The sequence below is a fragment of the Fukomys damarensis genome, unplaced genomic scaffold (assembly GCF_012274545.1).
Source record: "Fukomys damarensis isolate Sample0158 unplaced genomic scaffold, DMR_v1.0_HiC HiC_scaffold_33, whole genome shotgun sequence".
Taxonomy (NCBI): domain Eukaryota; kingdom Metazoa; phylum Chordata; class Mammalia; order Rodentia; family Bathyergidae; genus Fukomys; species Fukomys damarensis.
The window spans coordinates 28,469,880-28,480,680 of NW_022900945.1; positions in this window are offsets into that span (position 1 = coordinate 28,469,880).

Sequence of the window (10,801 nt, forward strand, 5' to 3'; positions counted from 1 at the left end):
TATATATACTTTGGGCTTGTTATTTAGGTCAGTGGTTCTGATGCCTGCCTCACAAGCACAGGGACCCAAGTTTGATCCCTGGTACCAAAAATAAACAGAAAAAATAACTTGGATTTCAGCTTCCATCAGAGCAGACGAGTTTCTCATTGAAGGCAATAGAAATCAAATATAAAACTTTTCCTCTTAAAAGTATCCAAATCAAGAAGACAGTGAGAATTGCTGGGCTTAACCTGGAAGGGAACAGGAATCTCCAGAGAAGTAGACTCAGGACTTCAGGATATTTTCCCTTATGATACACTAGCAAAACCTGGAAGACTTAGCTGAAGGGCTGTTATTTTTGTCAGCTTGAACACATATGTAGTAAAAATTTGGGGCATGGAGGAAAGTGGAGGTGGGAAATTTGGAGCTGAGTCTCCAGAAGGACTACATTGTAGAAGCAAGGGTAACCTATAAATAAACCAGTTGTCCTTGATTATAGCAAAGTTTTGAAGATTCTGGGTAGGTACAGAAAAATTTTAAATCTTGAGCTAGGATTAAGGAGATCCATGATTCTAAAGCTCTCAAATCCTCCAGATCTTCTTTGGAGGAAAATCATATCATAAGCCTCAAATTATATCTGTGAATTATTTTAAAATTCAGCGTCTAACACAAGCCAGCAGCTGCCACCGTACTGGTATCTGGGTTTACTTTTGATTGCTCCAGTGTCTCTGGTTGACAAACAACAGGAATTGAACTGACAAGTCTGTCTGGGTTATGTAGTTTTCAGAATCCCAACCTCAGGAAAACAGCAGGCTGTGGGAGAATAGGGATGTGTGTGTGTGGAGTAAGCACCCTCAGTGAGTAACTAGCATCTCCCGTCCCTTTGGCTATTAAGCACCTACACCTTCCCTTCTGTACATATTTAAATTTCTACACAACAGTAACAGTATAATGCAAACTTAACTTCCATGCAAAGAAAATCTTCATATTCTCCCCCAAAATGGAGAAATAAACTTTCCCATTATAATTATCCTTATTGGTGTTAATGCTTTTAGTTTCTTTACAGTCCCTCCTAGATATTCTGTAACCTGAAGATTTTAAACTGTAAAATTCACTACCACCAGCACTGCTTGAATAATAGAGGACAGGAATATGAAGAATTAGTTACTGTAGACAGAGGTATACAGAACAAGCAGTGAAGCAAATTTACATAGTCACTTTGATACTTGTTAAAACTGTTGGTCTTGAAGCTGTAGTTGGTATTTATAACTTCTTCCTTTATTTGGTTTTTCTTTGTTCCTGGCCAGCATTTCAGATCTCAGGATTTTTTACATAATAGAGTTTTTCCATCCTGAAATAATCTGAGACTTTGGGAGTTGAGTTGCTACTTTTATTATTAAATCAGAGTTTTAAGAGGTAACCTAGAGGATTCCTGACATAGTCCTTGTTGACCCTATTATGTAGCAGCAACCTAGTATCCCTGTAACTATCTATTTGCAGGGGTTATATTCCTACCTGTCAATTGTGAAAAACCGCAAATTTCAGATATGTTCAGAAAATGCTTATAAATGCCTATTTTTATAGTTTAAACCCAATTTATGCTATTTCTTCTGCAGTTAGGTAATTTAATAAAATACTGTATATAGCACTGTAATAATTTAATAAAGATACTGTTCAGCTTTCTCCTGGAGTGTCTGAAACTTCTTTTGTGTTTGAAACTTCATTGCCAGAAGCCTTAGAAGGTGTAGGGCATTTTGGTGGCATCTTAGGGCTTTAAGAACATAGCCAAGAACTACAAATAACAAAGAACTCGAAATAGCTACACAGGTTACACATGAAGTGGGAATGCTGGTGCATCTGATGCGTTATAGGGTGGTAACTGCCAGTCAGTGGCAAAGGGAACTGAATAACTCTCTTAGATTGCCTATTTGCAAACCTCCTGCCAAAAAACACAAAACACAAAAAACAAACAAAACAACAGTTGTGGAGGATATTTGTGGTTTCCAGGAATTTGTGAAGGTTTTGGTGAACAATTGTTAGTTAGGTTCTAGGGAAAAATCCATGAATGGTGGAGGCCGTGAACTCTGAACCTCAACTTCATAAGAGTATACTATAGAGCAGTCACCCCAGCCAATACAGGTAACTGTATTGGTTAGTGTCATAGTAGTCCAAAATATCAGGGTATTCATTCTCATCTTTGAATAGATTTGAACTATTTATGTGATGTAGTAGAAGCATTCTGGCTTTGTAAGTCAAGAGATCTAAATCAACATAGCCCACATTTTTAGGGATGAGAATAAAATTTCTGTGATAGAGCAACCATATAATACTTAGACAAAAGAGTCCTATTTTATCCCTTATTTCTGGACCCATGTGTTCTGGCAATGGGAGAAATAATATGTGTTGACCACTGACTAAAAGTGTATGCTACACTTTATATGACAGCACCTCAATCTCTGAGTGACTTGTCTCCCACTTGCCTTACTGAGTTTTGACAGGCCATTATTTTGTATGATTTGTTACATGGAAAGATCTCTGAATTTTATATTCATGGTCCTATCGGTATATTTCTTTTGCTGTGAAATGGGCTTCTTATTTAGGAGTGTTAATTGTAAGGGATACCATGTCTATAAGGTCATGGATGATAGTGTTCTAGAAAGGAACTTCAGATTCATGTCCTCAGAAGAAGTGTCTGTTTTCATAAGGACAAGTGCCTGGTACTCCATTACAGGAGGGAACCATGGTCAATAGCCACCAAGTAGCTGTTGTTTCTCAGGAAATGCCCTATGGTTAGCTCAGTCTTTGTTTTTAGCAGATTAGGCCCTCAACAGTGACAGTTGAAAGTTCAAATTAGTGAGTGGAGCTTTGTGTTACATAGTCCATACATAACCTCCATCTGTGCTGCCATATTTATTTTGTACTGAGTAGTCACTGTGCTGCTAGGGGGAGAGGCTAACTGACATCCATAGGATGAGTCATTTGATCATTTCATTAGCGAGGTTTTCTCTGTAGTGGTTGTCCTTCAATAAACATCACAGGAGACCCAAATATCCTTGCATTTGTGCTCATTTGGAGAGTTCCCATATATCTGTACCTCAGATCCCTTGTTATCAGTCTTCTGATTATGTTCTTTTAACATCTCTGACCATATGGCTGTTAGCCACTGCCCATAAAATACTATGGATCCCATGTTTATAGCGGCACAGTTTGTAATAGCTAAATCTTGGAAACAACCTATTTGCCCATCCGTTGGAAACTGGATAAAGAAGATGTGGTTTTTCTATAAAATGGAATATTACTCAGCCATAAAGAGCGAGAGAATAGATTCATTCATAGGAAAATGGATACATATTGAAGATATACTCCTAAGTGAAATAAATAAGTCCCACATGTGTAAATACCAAATAGTTTCCCTGGTGTGAATATTCTGCAACAATGCATAAGATTCTAATAAGATTACTGACATTTAGAAATGGGAGGAAAGGAGCTAAAGGTGTAGGGAAGGTGTGATACGTAGGGGAAGAACAAAAAGGGAAAAGAAAAAAATGTGAGAGAATGAAAAGATGAAAATAAAGTGTTTGTAGATGGGGAGGGGAGGAGGGGGTGAAGGGAGGGCAGAGGTAAGGGGAAAAAAATGAGAATCAAGACTTGCCATGTAAAGGTACATGATCCCAACAATGAATGTAAATGTACTGTATCCCTAAATGTACCAATAAACTCAATAAAAAAAAAAATACTATGGATCTACACTTCTGGATAGCTCTTCATCTATAGAAAGTAGATAATTAGAAGCACCACTTAAAGAGGCTCTGCCCACTGAGATTTCTCTTCAGTTCTATCATTCAGAGAGTCTTCATGTCAGAGTGGTAAACCAGGCCTGAATTCTTTCTTCCTCAGTTGCTAAATTATGGCTACTCCCTCTGAAGTCATTGGTGTGGACTGGGGAAAAGGAAGATAAGAAGGAGTAGACATTATGCATAACTGAAGCACTCAATCACAGCTTACAGGCATCTTTAGGACCTGCTCATGCCTCACATACTACTCCATATTGTACATATTACTTCACCTGTATATGCCCAGATTTGTGATCTTTATGGATGAAATAATATCTAATTCGTGACATGCAGATGAGGTTCCATAGGTCCAGGAACAAATTATAAAGTTTCTATCACTGAGCTACATTGCTAGCCTAGTTAGGAGTTTTTTGTTTGTTTTGTTTTTTAGAAATATTGCTATTTACAAAAAGAAAAGGAAAAGAGTGGCTTTGGTTTCAAATCCTTAAGCTGTCCTGGACTTGTGAAAGGCTCCAATACACTATTAACACGGCCAAAACTACACCAAACACCTGTACTCTGTGGAGTGTCTATCTGCATTCCAGATTTGAGGCAGCAACTTAATGAAGCTTCCACTGTGAATGTCAGTTTGGCCTAGAAAATGCCATGCAGCTCTGTTGCAAAGGACTTGGAGAGTTCTAAAGCTTTCATTCTGAGTCATAAGCCCAAGTAGCACAGCAACTCAAACTATAGTCCAGATCTCTAGCTTCTTTAGGCAACTCGAGCATTAAGCAGTAAATGAGTCAAAGCATCGTATTCAAATACAGGATATACTGCTTTCAAACTACAAAGGTTCCTACAAAGCATTGTACTTAAATAGTAGGAGCACAAGGAAAACATCTTACTTCTCATGTTGAGCTATCCTGGATATTCCTCCAAACTTTAGCTCCATGAATACCTTACCAACCTGATAACCATCTGGATTTGGGTGGTTTTAGAAGGAGTGATTGAAAAATATGATGAATGTTTAAAAGTTATTAGTGAAAGACATACTGCCTTTCATTACCCTCAAAATACTCCTCCTTTTTTGAATCGGGTCTTTATATTTGGGGGGACTAATTGCTTTGAGTTCTTTATATATCCTTGATAATAGTCCTTTGTCTGAGGTACAGCTGGTAAAAATTTTTTCTGAAATGAACAGACATTTCTCATACAAAGAAGTAAAAGCAGCAAGAAAATATATGAAAAAATGTTCCACATCACTGGTCATTCGAGAGATGCAGATCAAAACAACACTGAGATTCCACCTCACCCCACAAAGAATGGCTGCTATCAAGAAATCACACAATAACAAATGTTGGCGGGGTTGTGGGGAGAAAGGAACCCTCCTCCATTGTTGGTGGGAGTGCAGACTAGTGCAACCACTATGGAAATCAATATGGAGATACCTCAAAGAGCTTGGACTGGAGGTTCCATTTGACCCAGCCATCCCTCTGTTGGGTATCTTTCCAAGAGAACTAAAAGAATCATATCACAGAGAAGTATGTGCACCCATGTTTATAGCGGCACAGTTTGTAATAGCTAAATCTTGGAAACAACCTATTTGCCCATCCGTTGGAAACTGGATAAAGAAGTTGTGGTTTTTCTATAAAATGGAATATTACTCAGCCATAAAGAGCGAGAGAATAGATTCATTCATAGGAAAATGGATACATATTGAAGATATACTCCTAAGTGAAATAAATAAGTCCCACATGTGTAAATACCAAATAGTTTCCCTGGTGTGAATATTCTGCAACAATGCATAAGATTCTAATAAGATTACTGACATTTAGAAATTTGAAGAAAGGAGCTAAAGGTGTAGGGAAGGTGTGATACGTAGGGTAAGAACAAAAAGGGAAAAGAAAAAAATGTGAGAGAATGAAAAGATGAAATAAAAGTGTTTGTAGATGGGGAGGGGAGGAGGGGGTGAAGGAAGGGCAGAGGTAAGGGGAAAAAATGAGAATCAAGACTTGCCATGTAAAGGTACATGATCGCAACAATGAATGTAACTGTACTGTATCCCTAAAATGTACCAATACACTCAATATAATTAAAAAAAAAATACTCCTCCTTACTTTGAACACACTCATCCCATTTTTCTTGGCATTTATGAAGCAATTCCAGAAGTCTTTCTTCATGAGTGTCTTTACAAAATGTGGTTAAAAAAATGCAGCAAATGCTGCTGTTGAGTGCCATCCCATGGAAAAGCAGGCTTATAAAAATGTTACAGTGTCCATCTTATTCACTAGATCTGGCACTATGTGATTTCTGGCTCTTCCCTAAAGTAAAAATGACCATGAAAGGTAAATGTTTTCAATCATGTTTGTATACCAAAGCAGCCACAATAGTGCAACTAAAGACATTCATTATCAAGTAAGAAAAAGTAAACACAAAAGAATATATACTGTATGATTCTGCAAATTCAAGAACAGACAAGATGATCCTAAGTTAGGACCTATACTTATTTGCTAAAACTAAAAGACAAGCAAGGAAGTTGTTGTAATAAGGGAGGGCAGGGATAAGGGGAAAAAATGAGAACAAAGACCTGTCATGTAAAGGTACAAGATGCCAATGATGAATGTAACTGTATTGTATACCTAAAGTGTACCAATAAAATCAATAAAAAAATAAAAGTCAGGATGACAATTACCTATAATGGGAAGGGATAAGGTTGTGGTTGGAAAGCAGCATATGATAATTTTTTGGGAAATGCCTACATCCTATTTCTCTCCAGAATGCTGGTTTCTGAGATATTTTGTTTAATTTTGTTCCTTAGGTTATAATTAATGTATATCCCCCCCCAAGTAGACTTGGATTAAAAATGCAAATTAGTATTCTTGGTACATTAGAAAATACTGACATAATTCTAAGTATTTATAATTAATAGAATTTTTCAGTCTGCAGATTTGGCCACAAATTTGTAAGGCAGGTGGAGAAGGGCAGACTATTTCAAGCAATAGGATCATCTTTTTTGCTTCAGTGCTGGGGGTGTCATCCAGCTGCATGCTATTCAAGTACTCTGCCAGAAGCTACATCTCCAACCCTCTAGGACATCATGTTTTTCTTTCTTTCTCTCTCCCTTCCTCCCTCCCCCACCTTCCTGGAGAACGAATCCAGGGCATTTGGCACACTGCACTACATCTGCAGCCCCTATTTAAAATTTTAAATTTTGAGGCAAATGCTCACTAAATTGCTAAATTGCCAGGCTGGCCTTGAACTTGGACTCTTCTTACCCCAGCCTTGCAGAGTGTTGGGATTACAGGGAAATCTTTTCTGAAGAGATGATATTTGAACAAGCACCTGGATGGAAAATGGGTCAACCACAGGAAAATAGTGGAGCTGGATGGAGTTGGATTGAGAGTAGTCAGATGAAAACAGTTTATTCAAAATCCAGTGGTTGGATTGAGTAGTAGCAGCTGCTGCCTTAAAAAAAAAAATGTAGCTATAATTTGATTGAACCGTAGACTAAGCAGTTTTGTAATGTTGGTGTGGAGTGCTATAACTATGCCTCTTCTAAGCTCAGCCCAGCCTAGGTAGGCCTCTACCTGCCTTCCACTTGGCGAGGGCCCTTATGGCTGTAACTGGCCATATAGTCATGTGCCTTTGAACACAATATGTATGTATTGTGGTGGTTAATCTTGGCTGTCAACTTGACTGGATTGACAGATGCCTAGAAAATTAGTAAAGCACACTTCTGAGTGTGTCCGTGAGGGTGTTTTCAGAGATACTGGCATGTAGGTCAGAAAACAGTGTAGGGAAGATACTCCCCCTTCCCTCCCCCAGTGTGGGTGGCACCATCCAGCTGGAGAGAGCAAAAAGTGGAAAAATGAAGCTTGGAACTGGGCATGGTATACATGCTTGTTATCTCAGCACTCAAGAGGTTGGGAGGCTGAGACAGGTGGTTTGCTGTGAGTTTGAGGTCAGCCTAAGCTGTACAGTGAGTTCAAGGCCAGCCTAAACTACATAGCGAGGCCCTGTCTCAAAGACAAAAAACAAAACTAAAACAAGGTTGGGAGGACGTACATGCACAGCTCTTCTTGAGTGGGTGAATTTTTTTAGATTCTTTAGCCTTTGAGTATGGATATGCACCACAGAGAGTCTCCAGGGGACTTGTGGCCTTCATCCTTGAACACTTGCCATATCATTGCTCTCTCTTCTTCTGAGGCCTCCAGTACTTTGGACTGAGCAGCTACTGATTTCTCCAACTCTCCACCTTGCAGATGGACACTGTGGGGTTATTTAGCCTCTGATCATGTAAGCCAAACTCATAAATTTTTTCTATTCCTCTGGAGGACCATGACTAGTACAACATATATAATTTATATTACTATGAACATGAAATATGTACAGTTTCCTGTTTCCTTAGTACCTAAGGTGTGGCTTATCAACCAGCATCATCTACAAATTGCTATGTTAGAAATGTAAAATCTCATGCACTATCCCAGACGCACTGAATTAGTATCTACAATTTAATAAGATTTTAGGTGATTTGTGTGCACATTAAAATTTGAGAACTAAATGAAAAAATGGAAACAAAGTCTTTGTAGATAGGGAGGGGTGAAGGCATTTAAGGGAGAGCAGGGGAATGGAGAAAAACTAAGAATCAAGATGCATTATGTAAAGGTGCAAATTTCCAATGATGAATGTCATTATATTCTATACCTTAAATGTACCAATAAAATTAATTAAAAAATTTAAAACTACCTTATAATTGTATGTTCCATAAATATATGAGGGCATTGATATTGAAAACTTGTACAATAACGCCAGGTGTGGTGGCGTGTGCCTGTAATCCCAGCACTTGGGAGGCTGAGGCAGGAGGATCGCTGTGAGTTTAAGACCAGCCTGGGCTACATAGTGAGTTCCAGGTCAGTCTCAACTAAAGAGTGAGACCCTGTCTCAAAAACCAAAAAAAAAAAACCAGAAAGGAACTTGTACAATAGATACTCATATTGTAAAGAGTACTCCAGAAAGCTAAAAATATTATAAAATTCCAAAATGTCTTTGTCAAGCAATACTTGATAACGTGTGTCTAGAATTTCTTATATAGTTTTAGTTTTGTCTTTTGTCTCATAATTGAATACTCAAGTGAATAGAGATTACTGAATATAAGAGTGAGACCCTGTCTCAAAAACCAAAAAAAAAAAACCAGAAAGGAACTTGTACAATAGATACTCATATTGTAAAGAGTACTCCAGAAAGCTAAAAATATTATAAAATTCCAAAATGTCTTTGTCAAGCAATACTTGATAACGTGTGTCTAGAATTTCTTATATAGTTTTAGTTTTGTCTTTTGTCTCATAATTGAATACTCAAGTGAATAGAGATTACTGAATATATGACAGGAATTGTAAATCCACCTTTCTTAGTACGAGAAGTGAACTCTACCTTATCTTAATTATGCTAACTGTATGGGACCTTTGCTTGTTACCATTATTATTATTATTATTATTATTTTTAAGAGTAGGAGAAATTTATTGAGGGAAAGAAAGTTTCTGTTTAATAGAGACAGAAGGGGGACCAGAAAGTGGGTTGCCTTGTTACCATTATTTTTGACCCTTTAATTTGCTGCTTTCCACTTAACTTTACACAAAAGGGAAAATATAACATCAAACAATTATAAAAATTCAGCTAAGTAAGATGATACTGTTAATATTTTGGGATTATCATGTAATCATCTTTTGAAGCGTGAAAGTCTGATTTTGATAAATGAAAAACTTCCAGAAAAATGAATGATTAAAAATAGGAGCAACCCTTCCATATTATGAAAAACAAACAAAAATGTCTTATGTTTGCAGAAACTGTCAATGTTATATAGAAAATATCAAGCAGTAAAGAAAATTGGGGAATGGAATCTTCATTTTTGATCAGTTTGTCATTTCAACTAATTTAATACCTCAATCTGTTTGCTTTCCACCATTTAGGTTTTTTTGTTTGTTTGTTTTTTGTTTTGTACCAGAGATCGAACTCAAGACCTTGTGCTTGTGAGGCACATGCAGTGCCATTAAGCTACGTCCCCCAGCCCCATTTAGTGGTTTTTTTTTTTTTTTTACTAGATTGCTTTCTTCCCCCACATAACCTGGACCATAGGTTTTACAGGTTTCAGTTTCTGCACATCACCTCAAGTTATGTTGCATTATTCCTTCTACCTCTTATGTATGTGTGTATGTATGTATGTACTGGGGATTGAACTCAAGACCTTGAACTTTAGGGGCAGGTGTGGTGCCACTGAGTTAAGTTCCTAGCCCTTTATTACTTTTTTTGTTAGAGTACTCCGGAGAAACAGATCTTTCATTCTCTCTTTCCTTCCTTCCCTTCTCTCTTTCTTTTCTTTCTTTCTTTCTTTCTTTCTTTCTTTCTTTCTTTCTTTCTTTCTTTCTTTCTTTCTTTCTTTCTTTCTTCTCTCTCTCTTTCTTCTCTCTTTCCTTCCTTCCTTTTTTCTTTCTTCCCTTCTTTTCTTTCTTTCTTTTTTCATCTTATATATCTGAGAAAGAGAGTGAGAGGGAGAGAGAGAATTCATTTCAAGTAGTTGGCTTATGCTTTATGTAGTTATGGAAGCTGGCGACACCAAAATCTATAGGGTGGGCTAGTAAGCTGGAGACCTTAACATAGCCAAAACTGCAGTTCAGGTCTAAAGGCCTGTTGGGCTGGACACCCAGGATAGAGCTCATGTTGCCATTGAGGCCAGAAAGCAGTGTTTGCTGGCAGAATTTCTCTTGCTTGGGGGTAGTTGAGACTATTGTTCTATTCAGTTTTTTTATTGATTGGATGAAGCTCAACCACATTATGGGGGACAGTCTGCTTTACTCATAATTTGTTGATTTAAATATTGTATCCAGGGTCGGGGATTTGGCTCAGTGGTTCTGCCGCCTGCCTCACAAGCGCAAGGACTGGAGTTTGATCCCTGGTACCAAAAGAAAAAAGAAAAAAATGGTATCCAAAAACACCCTCACAGAAACATGCAGAATAATACCAGGCCAAATATCTGGCCCATCCAAGTTAATACA